The following is a 10202-nucleotide window of genomic DNA, read 5'->3' as shown; positions in this document are numbered from 1 at the left end:
TGTGGAAACAATGACCCATAGCTTGTACATAAATAAAACAAAGACAATGTAAATGTGCAGTTGACAGGCTTGGGGAGTAACAGATGTGGAGAAAATTGCTTTGAATTATGTTTATTTGATTCAGAATCAGTGCTCACAGTTTTCCACCCAAATGTATTCGACATAGCCTCATATTGTGGTTAGAATTTATTATGAAGGCAGCAATACTCTAATAATTTTTTGATTGTAGTTTTAAATGATCAATTTCTCAGTTCATTTATATGGATAATGATTGATTACTCCAGAAGGAAAATAGAGACACACAAAAAAATATTGAATATGTTTGATTTTAACAAACTAAGTTTTATTGACATGACAAGGAAAATTGAATCAAACAAAATGATTAAAAATATGTATTTTTGAACAAATAAATTTCGCATTTCTAATTAACAAAGGAGAAACCATGTGGATAAAAAGGAGTTAAGTAAAGATGGCAACATTGTAAAATGAAACGATAAAACACAGGATTCGTTATTGTCAGGCTTAATTTGAGAAATTTTTCTAACACATGCATTCTAAGCTTAATGTATACCCAAAAAACAGCCAGTATATTGTCCATTTTGTGCCAAAGTTACCTTGATGAATGAGGCACGTCTTGGCACGCGGCAGGAGGTTTTTCAAGGTCCACAGGATCTCACCTCATGGGTCGGGGGTGCTGGGGGTTAGGGGGTAGTTTGTGACCCCTGGGTGGGAGCCAGTGCTTGTCCCTCAGCCTGGAAAAAGAGAGTGAGGTGTAGGTGCACCCACCTTTTATAACGTGACTTGAATCCACCCATATGGTTGGAGAGGGGAGAGGAAGGCAGATTCCCCATTTACCACTCCCTTATATATGTATTTATTTACAAATGAAATCTCGTCAGTCGGCTCCAGTAATTCAATTTTAAAAGTAAAGTAACTAGTTAGGACAAAGGGCACTTGAGTCTATACATGGAATTCAAAAGGTGCAGAAGTTTCTGTCGCAGGAGGTTTTGTATTCATTCAGAGCATATCTCTACACGGAATACATGTAACGCCGCTACGTAATTGTTAGGTCCATCACCTTACATCTCTGAATAAAACACTCAATAAGAGACAAGATATGTTAATTTCAGCTCATGAGGAGATGGAAATAAATTCAGGGCCTGATTCCCATCTGACCAGTACTTTTACAACTCCCCTTTTTATTCACAAAATTGTTGGGGGGAGGGCCAAGGAGACAACAAGGCATTGTCTACATCAAACAGAAGAATGCAGCTTTTCCTCCACAGACAAATGGTTGAAGTGTTTGAACAACTTAAAGGGTGATAAAACTCTTTGAAGCATGGAAAATACTACTCAACTGTAAGGGTCTCTGTAATGCTCAATATTTGTTGTTAATGCATTATGAATAAAAATAATCCTATCAGGGCAGCACGGCGTTACAGTGGTTAGCGCGTGTGCGGCACAGTTCTGAGGTCATGAGATCAAACCTCCTGTGTAGAGTTTGCATGTTCTCCCCGTGCTTGCGTGGGTTTCCTCCGGGCACTCCAGTTCCTCCCACATTCCCAAAACATGCATGTCTCATTAGTTGACCGGTCCAAATTGTCCCTCGGTGTGAATGGCCCAATCCCATTTCTCTCACTCGGCCCTGAGAACCCTCCAGTGAGGTCCCTCGATAGAGGAGTGCCCTCCGCGAGTTGAGTGCAAAGTGGAGACGGTTTGGACAAGACTTGCAAGGTTCCACCCCTGTCCAGGAGATGGCGGTAATATTAATTGGCTGTAGACCTCAGTGACGTATTGGTCTACGTCACATGTAAACAACTTGAGTCTCAACCTGTGGTGTGTCAGTTGGAGAGTTCGTGCAACGTTAAAAATGCCCGCTACAGCTGTGTTATTACCGATTGCCTGAAAGCTCATCATCTTTTCCGTGTCTCCAATCAACGGGGGAGAAATGTGCTATACTGAAGACAGCTTCGGCGCTATGTAGTGCTGATTCATCTTTACAAGGTACGTACACTCATTAAAAAAAATGACCCGTTCGGTCAAATACAGTAAAAAGTTAACATACAATGCACGTTCACATAATACCTTATGTTTGTGTAGACATAAATGGCAATCTACTTATTAGTATCTTAATGCCATTTTATGACATATAGTAGGGGTCTTTAGTGTGTGACATGATGAAAAGTAAACACACACAAGAACAGTCCACCTGACCCTTAAGCTGACATAATATCGTCACCAAACTTCCCTGTACGACCCAAAAACCTTAGTTCATAAGGAATTTAATTCAAAAGAGTTGTCATTGGATATAAAAAAGGTAATTTCAACATTTTTTCATGATGCTTACATCATCTATGCCCACATTTATGTCTAAATTGTTTGTTATCTATTGTGTTCCAGAGTGGCTGTCCCATAAGCGTGGACAGGTTGGACAGGAATGTTCCCATCCTGTGCTTATGGTTCGATGTGAAGTCAAAACTCATTCAGGACTTAAGGTTGAGCAAAAAGGTCATGTGGGCCCTGCAGGAGCTGCTAAAGAGGGAACAGGGCCATGGCTGGAGGTCCTGATCTACGTGTACTGGCTGGCCCACGGTCTGTCCCACCGTGTGGTGTCACGGGTCTTCAGGGTTCCCAGGTCCACCATACACAGAATTGTCCACAGTTAATATGGAATAAATTGCCCAAAAGCCATGTTTTAGGCTTTGGAAGTCAGACCCACATTTGCATTCCGTGCTTTTCTGCATTACTATTCAATAAACATCTTTATTTTGAGTAACACCTTGGTGGTTTATTTCATAATGATGTGAGATACTGTGTGTGAACTATGTGACTGTTGGACAGAAAACAACTACAAATCACTCCAGTTGAAATAATAGTTTACTTTCAGAAAAACAAAATCACATTGGGCCGAAATACATAATAGTAAATAAATAATATGTCACAAATTGTAACAAAAATATACCAATACTTCCATAAAGCTGGAAAACACAAACTGGAAGTTCATTGAGTTCTTAATAAAATAAAATATTTTCCTTTTATAAAACAAAGGGAAACATTGCAGGGATGTCACTGTTCTGGAAATGTGTCCACGAGCTTCCCAAAAAGGACGGGAACCGCTCAGTTTTGGCCACAGTTTCCTCGAGCCTTTTCCTCACTCCGGCAGACTCCGCTTTCAAAAAGTCAAGGAGTGTATCGTGCTTCCTTTTTTTTCTGGGTGATTTGGGGTTTGGCGCCGGATTAGAAGATGCCAACGACGTGCCCGTCGGTGTGGATGGCGTGGTAGCTGTGATGGTGGCCAGCTCTTCCACGGGACGTTCTACATTGGCCTTTAGGTTGGGTGGAAAAAACAAGAATTACTTAATGCTTGTGTATTGCACAAAAACAACTGTGTATAGGATGCTCAACAAGTTGATGTGAGAAATTATAGGATGTGTTCTGGATAATTATTTGATAGTGAATAGAAAATTGACATGTTATTCTTATGGCTGTAAGAGCCTTCTATTGGCCAGCATCACATATGCTTTAGAATTGTCTCCACATTTGGACAACATTTTGAGAAGGTAATTAGTTTACTTAATATGTGTTTACAGAGAAGGCAGTGGACTGTGTGATAGTAATTTGTTTCAACTGTATTTCCACGTGAAATTCGGAGACATTACTCATAATGCATAATGAAAACAAATGCATTCTGATCTCACATGAAATAATCATATTGTAAATAAAACACGACAGCCGAAATTGTGACTATGCTCCTTTAGCGACTGGGCATGTAGATGTAAAAAGCACGACTCGTTTAAGATACAAACAGGGATGGGCTGAACCGTGGTTTTCTGCACAGTTATCCTACTTTACAGTTTGTAGCGTGAAGATTTTTTTTGGGCAGCTCCCTCGGTAGACTTGTGCACTTCGTAAAGTAGCGATTTTGCAATGTTCATGTTTTAACGCGAAAATACGATTTTCTATTGCATTTATGTCTAACTAAGATATCTCAATACATTTCGTTGCAAATAGATGCGCGGTTGTGGAAAACTACTTACATTTGTGCGGTTCCTTTCCGGGCATGTTTGTTGATATTGAGAATTCGCAAAGCCTTCTGGGTAGTCACTTCGCTGCCAAGTGAGGTCGAGAGCCCCCTCGGTCTTGAAGTGGTTACGACATGGTTTGAGGGCACTTCTGCCTCGGTCTTGAGAGTATCGGGACACACCCCATTTTCACGTGAACGCGCAAACCGAGTGACTAGGGCACATAGCGAGTGAAAGTGCGAAGAATGGGACTCAGCCAATGAGTGAGCGAATTGTCTGTCCCTGTGTGCCCTGCTACTGGCTGGCAACCAGTTCAGGGTGTCCCCTGCCTACTGCCCGAAGATAGCTGGGATGGGCTCCAGCATGCCCGCGACCCTACTGAGGATAAGCGGTGCAGATAATGGATGGATGGATGGATAATTCTATCAATATTACAAAAAATGTAATTGTATTCTGTTACAGTTACAGAAAAAAAGATGTAATAAAATTACAGGTGTGTTTTGTAAAAATAAAGATTACTTTACAGGATTACAACTTTATTTAGAAGCATTTTTAGGTTGCACATTACATTGAGACAATATTGAAGTCCGGTATGCGTTAGTTTTAACTCTTTATATTTTCCTTGTTCGCAATTGCTTGGTTTATATTCGCCATGTCCGGTCTCTCCTTTTTATCACTGTCTCTCTCTTCTCTTTTTCTCTCTTTCTCTCTTCGTTTGTTTCTTTCTATCTCTTTCTGTTCCTCCATATATCATTTTCTCTCATTCTCTTTTGGTCTCTCATTCTCACTCTGGTTCAGTCTCCCTCTTTTGTATGTTTTTTCTCTTACTCTCTATCTTTCTCTTTTTTCTCTCTTTCTCCCCCTCTCTTTCTTAGTCTTTTTCCCTCATTTTAACTCTTTTTCTTTCTATTCATCACTCTATTTCTCTCACTTTCTTTTTTGGGGGGAAGCGGTTCTTTTCAATGCAAATGAGGAGAGTGAAGAGTGATATCTATTATTCTTAATCAAGGTGTGACTGCCATTTTTGGCACTTTTCTAAATAAATTCGCTTTGTTTCCTTTACCTTGAATAACGGGCTTCATAATGTAAGAATTTTGTTATGATTACTCATTGTCCTCACCTGTGCCTGCTCGTTTGGCGCCACCTGCTGCTCGTTGCCTAATTGATTCCCCTCCAATTTAAACTCAGTACTTCAGTCGCTTTTTGTCAGTCCGTCAGCAAACCTCCGCATACGCAAGGCAAGCAATTTGACTCTGGCTTCCGTCTGTCCCGTCCTCATCCGTATCCTGCTTGTCTGTCCCTTATTTCCCGATGGTCTCTGGCTCCCTGACTTTTCCCTTCCTTCGAAAACGCTCCAATCTCCCGCTCCGTCTAGTGACCCGTTTTTGCCCACCGACCACACTCCGATCTCCCGCTCCGGCTACTCAACCCGTTTTGCCCACTGACCACGCTCCGATCTCCCGCCCTGTCTCTTTCACCCATTTTTGCACGTCAACCATGCTCCGATCTCCTGCCCCGGCAAATCCACTCGTTTCTGCATTTCGACCACGCTCTGATCCTGTGAGCTCCTTGCTCCTGCTCAGCGAGCACCGGATCGCTAGTGTTTGTTTCTTCGCACCTGACTTCCTCGACATACCGATAAACTTTTGTGTGAAACGCTACGCGTTTGGCTCTACCATCTGTTGTGGCTGTGACAGTACGGACTGACCTGTAATGGCTGCAGCGAACGTTTCCGCAAGCGTGGATCGAGGAAAGGCAGAAGCTCCCTCCGCCCTGCAGCGTTTGCATTGGGCGGAGAGAAGGTTCAACCCGCGTGAGCTGACGTTGTCACCCTTCTGCAGCAAGTTCAACAACATTGACATCTCCTGCAACAGCAGCATAAGCAAGTGGCTAAGCTCACATTAACCACCTGTCCGGGATGGCTGAGTTCGAACGGGGGTCTTCAGCCTGCGCCTCCTTCGATCTACTGGCCCAGGAGTTGATCAAGGTGTTTGACACGGGTTCCTCGTCGGCCGACGCATCAAGGTCCCTTATGAGCATCCGGCAGGGAAAGCGCACCATTGCCGATTATTCTGTTGATCTTCGGACACTAGCCAGCCTTAGTCACTGGAACTCTGAGGCATTGGTGGACGCCTACCTCCACAGCCTGCCCGATGACATTAAAGACAAACTGGTATCCCATTCTCCATCTGCCAATCTCGATGAGGCCATCGCACTAATGGCTCGCATCGATCGTCGGGTCCAGGCGCCAGGAGATTGGTCGTCTGTGCCGGTCAGCTCCCGGCTCTTCCAAAGGTGTGGGAATCCCCTCGGTATCCCAGCCTCTGCCCGCGGTCCACCAGGAGGCCATGGAGGTGGATTGTGCGTCTTTGTCAGTGGCAGAGCGGCAGCGATGACTTTCCTAGGGCCTCTGTCTGTATTGCGGCGGGCAAGGACACCTGGTCTCATTGTGCATGTTAACAGGAAGAGCTCATCGGACCTTGGAGGAGTCCGACTGAGCTCAGCCTTCACCTAGACCTCCAGAACCAAGAGATCTGTCCTCGAAGATCACCTCCTAATTGAATGAAAACTTTATTTCATACATTAAAAATTAAAATAAAAACAATGAGTCACAACAAAATAATGTCACATAACATGTTCGAAAATGGGTAGTCCGAAGCAGATGCTCATTTTCCCTACCCCTTTATCTTCCCTATTAAATACATTTTAAAAATCCTCCTTTCCTCTTATGTCTAATATAATAAAATCTCATGGATATACTTATTACATAGGTCTGATATCAATAATTATAATGATTACAATAATCGCATATTTTATACACTAATCTTCGTAAAAACCATCCCTCAACGTCATAATGCGCCTAGTTACCAAATGTCACTGCGGCACCAATGATAATAACAACAACAATAAAAATAAACATAATATTTATAATAACATTTCTGATATAATAATGGCAACAATAACAACAAGTTAACCATAGTTTTAAACGCAGTATTTCCAATCTCCCTCTTATCCCATTTTCTTCATCCCTGTATTTCGCCAATAATGCTTTTTTTTTGTATTTAAATTTGAACACATGGATAGTTAGACATTGTTTGATCTCATCTTGTAAATGATTCCAAAGTTTGACTCCACACACAGACACACACATACTTTTCCTGGTTGTTCTCACCTTTGGGATTTTGAATTCTACAGCCCCTCAAGTTATAATTTCCCTCTTTCCGAGTGAATAATTTCATTAAATCATCCAATTTTAATAATTTGGACTGCATGAATAAAATATTGGTATGATCCCGATATCCTACCCTGTGTATGGTTCTTATTGCACGTTTTTGAAAGATAAAAAGGGGCTTTAGATAGATAGATAGATAGATAGATAGATAGATAGATAGATAGATAGATAGATAGATAGATAGATAGATAGATAGATAGATAGATAGATAGATAGATAGATAGATAGATAGATAGATAGATAGATACTTTATTCATCCCCGTAGGGAAATTCACACTTCCAGCAGTGAACTTTTGTAATTATTGCCCCAGACTTCTGCACAATATGTTAAACAAGATGGAATATTTTCTTACAAGAGCAAGAGAACAATATAATAAATACAATGCATTATAATTTAAAAGAAATTTGGCGTTACTTATTATTGAAATGCTTTTAGATACCTTAGTTTGTATGTGTCTGATGTGTGTTTTCCAACTTAATTTATCGTCTATTATGACCCCTAAAAACTTAATTTCTGATACAATGTCTATTACAACACTATCCATTTTTACTTCTAAATCTTGATTTGCCTTACGATTACCAAAGAATATTACTTTGGTTTTAATTATTTTAAAGATGATTTATTTATATCCATCCATACTTTTAGGTTAATTAGTTCACGATTAATACAGGTTACCAAATCAGTATAGTTATCATTTGAATAGAAAATGTTAGTGTCGTCTGCAAATATTACTATTTTCAACAGTTTTGAAACATTAAAATATCGTTAATATATAAATTACATAATTTTGGTCCCATGATAGAACCCTGTGGTACTCCACAACAGATCTCCAAGTATACAGATGACAACTCTCCCATTTTTACATAGGGCTCCTCCCTGTCAAATAACTTTGAATCCATTGCAAAGCCACTCCCCTGATGCCATATCTTTCCAGTTTTTTTAATAGTATATTATGATTAATGCTATCCGGAACAAACACAGAGGAAATGTCACAAATGCCTACCTAAACAGTGGCAAAGGCAAATAAAACACGCACTGTAACGGCAGCAGAAAAACTTTATCTCAGCTTTTGGAAATCGAAGCACACAACTTGGACAAAACCTTCACAAGTCCCCCAGTGACACAGTAAGCAAAGTTAAAACATCCCCATGCAGAAATAAGGTTCATGTAATTGCTGTTCACTACAACCGTCGTATGATTTGGATGTGTGTCATAGGTTATTTCTAAGAGATGTGCCATTGTTAAGAGTCTTGTCTTTGTCCAGTGAAGTAACTGTAGAGCAACTGTCTCCAACATGGTACCCACGGGCCCAGTGTGCCCCCTAAAGGGTCCTTTTCTGAATATACCTCACCAGTGCTGGGTCATTGTGATTTTCTAGTCAAATCATTTTACGCTCTTTGAAGAAGGGTGGCGGTGTTGCGCTAATTTCTGAAAAAATACTCAAACTTACTCCTCGTACCGCTAATAATTATAAGGCGTTTGAGGCTCTTGTTATGCGGTCCTCCCTATTGTCAATTTATGTAGTAGCTATTTATCGCGCACCAGGACCCTACTCAGCTTTCTTGGATGAATTCTCTGAACTGTTGTCTGACCTAGTAACCTATGCAGACAAAATGATACTTATGGGGGATTTTAACATTCATATGAACTCCCCACTCAGTTCACTTACTGTTGCGTTTCGGTCTCTAATTGATACATTTGGTTTCACTCAATTGGTTGATTTGCCAACTCATTAAGATGGAAACACGGTAGTTTTGGTTCTGACTCGAGGAGTTTCAACCTCAAAGATGACAGTGTTACCGTATACTACCGTTATTTCTGATCATTATTTAGTTACATTTGAGGTGCTAGCTAAATGGAGTATTAAAAAAGCTGAAGGATTTAGTGGACGCAATATAAGCACTGGCACAGTTTCTGAGCTCTCTGATCTTCTTTCAGGAGCAGTTGCGTCGTTTCCTTAATATAAAGGCTCCATCAACTCATTCATTAATGAGTTTAATGCTACCCTGGCTAGTGTCCTAGATTCAGTAGCGCCCATACGGCTTAAATCACGACCTATAAGACGCACACCTTGGTTTACTGATGAAACTAGATCCCTTAAACAAGAATGCAGGAAATCTGAAAGAAAATGGCGCGCTACTAAGCTTGAGGTTTTCCGTCAAACCTGGAATGACAGCTTGTTAAAGTATAAAGCAGTCCTTGCCTCTGCAAGATCAGCCTACCTTACGAAGGTGATTGCGTCACAAAAGAATAACCCCAAAATCCTTTACGACACTGTAGCATCGCTAACAAGGCAACAGATTATCCCAGATAGTTCTACTGTGGGAGTTTAATAAGATATAAACCCACGGTTGACCAAAGAATTCAGGCTGAGGCAGGAATTGAAGTTTAAAAAGGCTACTGCAGTAGGTAGAGAGATCCGATCGCTAGCTTGACCGAATCCCTCTCAACTACTTACGGTTTCAGTAGCTGCATTTATTGAAGTCCTGCATGCGCAATACATTACATACAATGGAAAAAGACTGAAATGCGTGGATTTTTGAATGAGACTATGTGTGTGTGTGTGTGTGTGTGTGTGTGTGTGTGTGTGTGTGTGTGTGTGTGTGTGTGTGTGTGTGTGTGTGTGTGTGTGAATGATTACTTGTGTATTGAAATAGAAAAACTGGTTAATTTCATAGAAAGTTAATATGTAAAATAGTCTGAGAAATACACAATAACTAAAAGTAGCTTACTTTACACTACCCATTCAGCCCATGACTTTATGGTCTTCTTTAATAAGAAGATTCAATGCACACAGGAAGAAATTTCTAAAGACAGTGTTAATACAACACATACTAAAGGGCTGAAATCTATCGATGCACTACATGGTGGCTGTCCAGGGAATTTGCCCCGATTTAGTGATCTGTCACTCGATAATCTTAAACAGGTGGTGAATATGGCCAAATCG

General features: G+C 40.8%; 1 long non-coding RNA gene across 1 annotated transcript; it reads left to right on the top strand.

The window, feature by feature from the left end:
* The first annotated feature begins 1622 nt into the window (after positions 1–1622).
* Positions 1623–2776, top strand: LOC148361977 (uncharacterized). Its single transcript, XR_015851181.1, has 2 exons — positions 1623–2004; positions 2401–2776. It is a non-coding gene; the product is annotated as an uncharacterized LOC148361977 (long non-coding RNA).
* Positions 2777–10202: the final 7426 nt, after the last annotated feature.

The sequence above is a fragment of the Urocampus carinirostris genome, chromosome 8 (assembly GCF_059441175.1).
Source record: "Urocampus carinirostris isolate Australia breed hairy pipefish chromosome 8, RoL_Ucar_1.0, whole genome shotgun sequence".
Lineage (NCBI taxonomy): Eukaryota > Metazoa > Chordata > Actinopteri > Syngnathiformes > Syngnathidae > Urocampus > Urocampus carinirostris.
The sequence above is the reverse complement of the archived record's forward strand: the minus strand, read 5'-3'. Positions and strand labels throughout refer to the sequence as shown.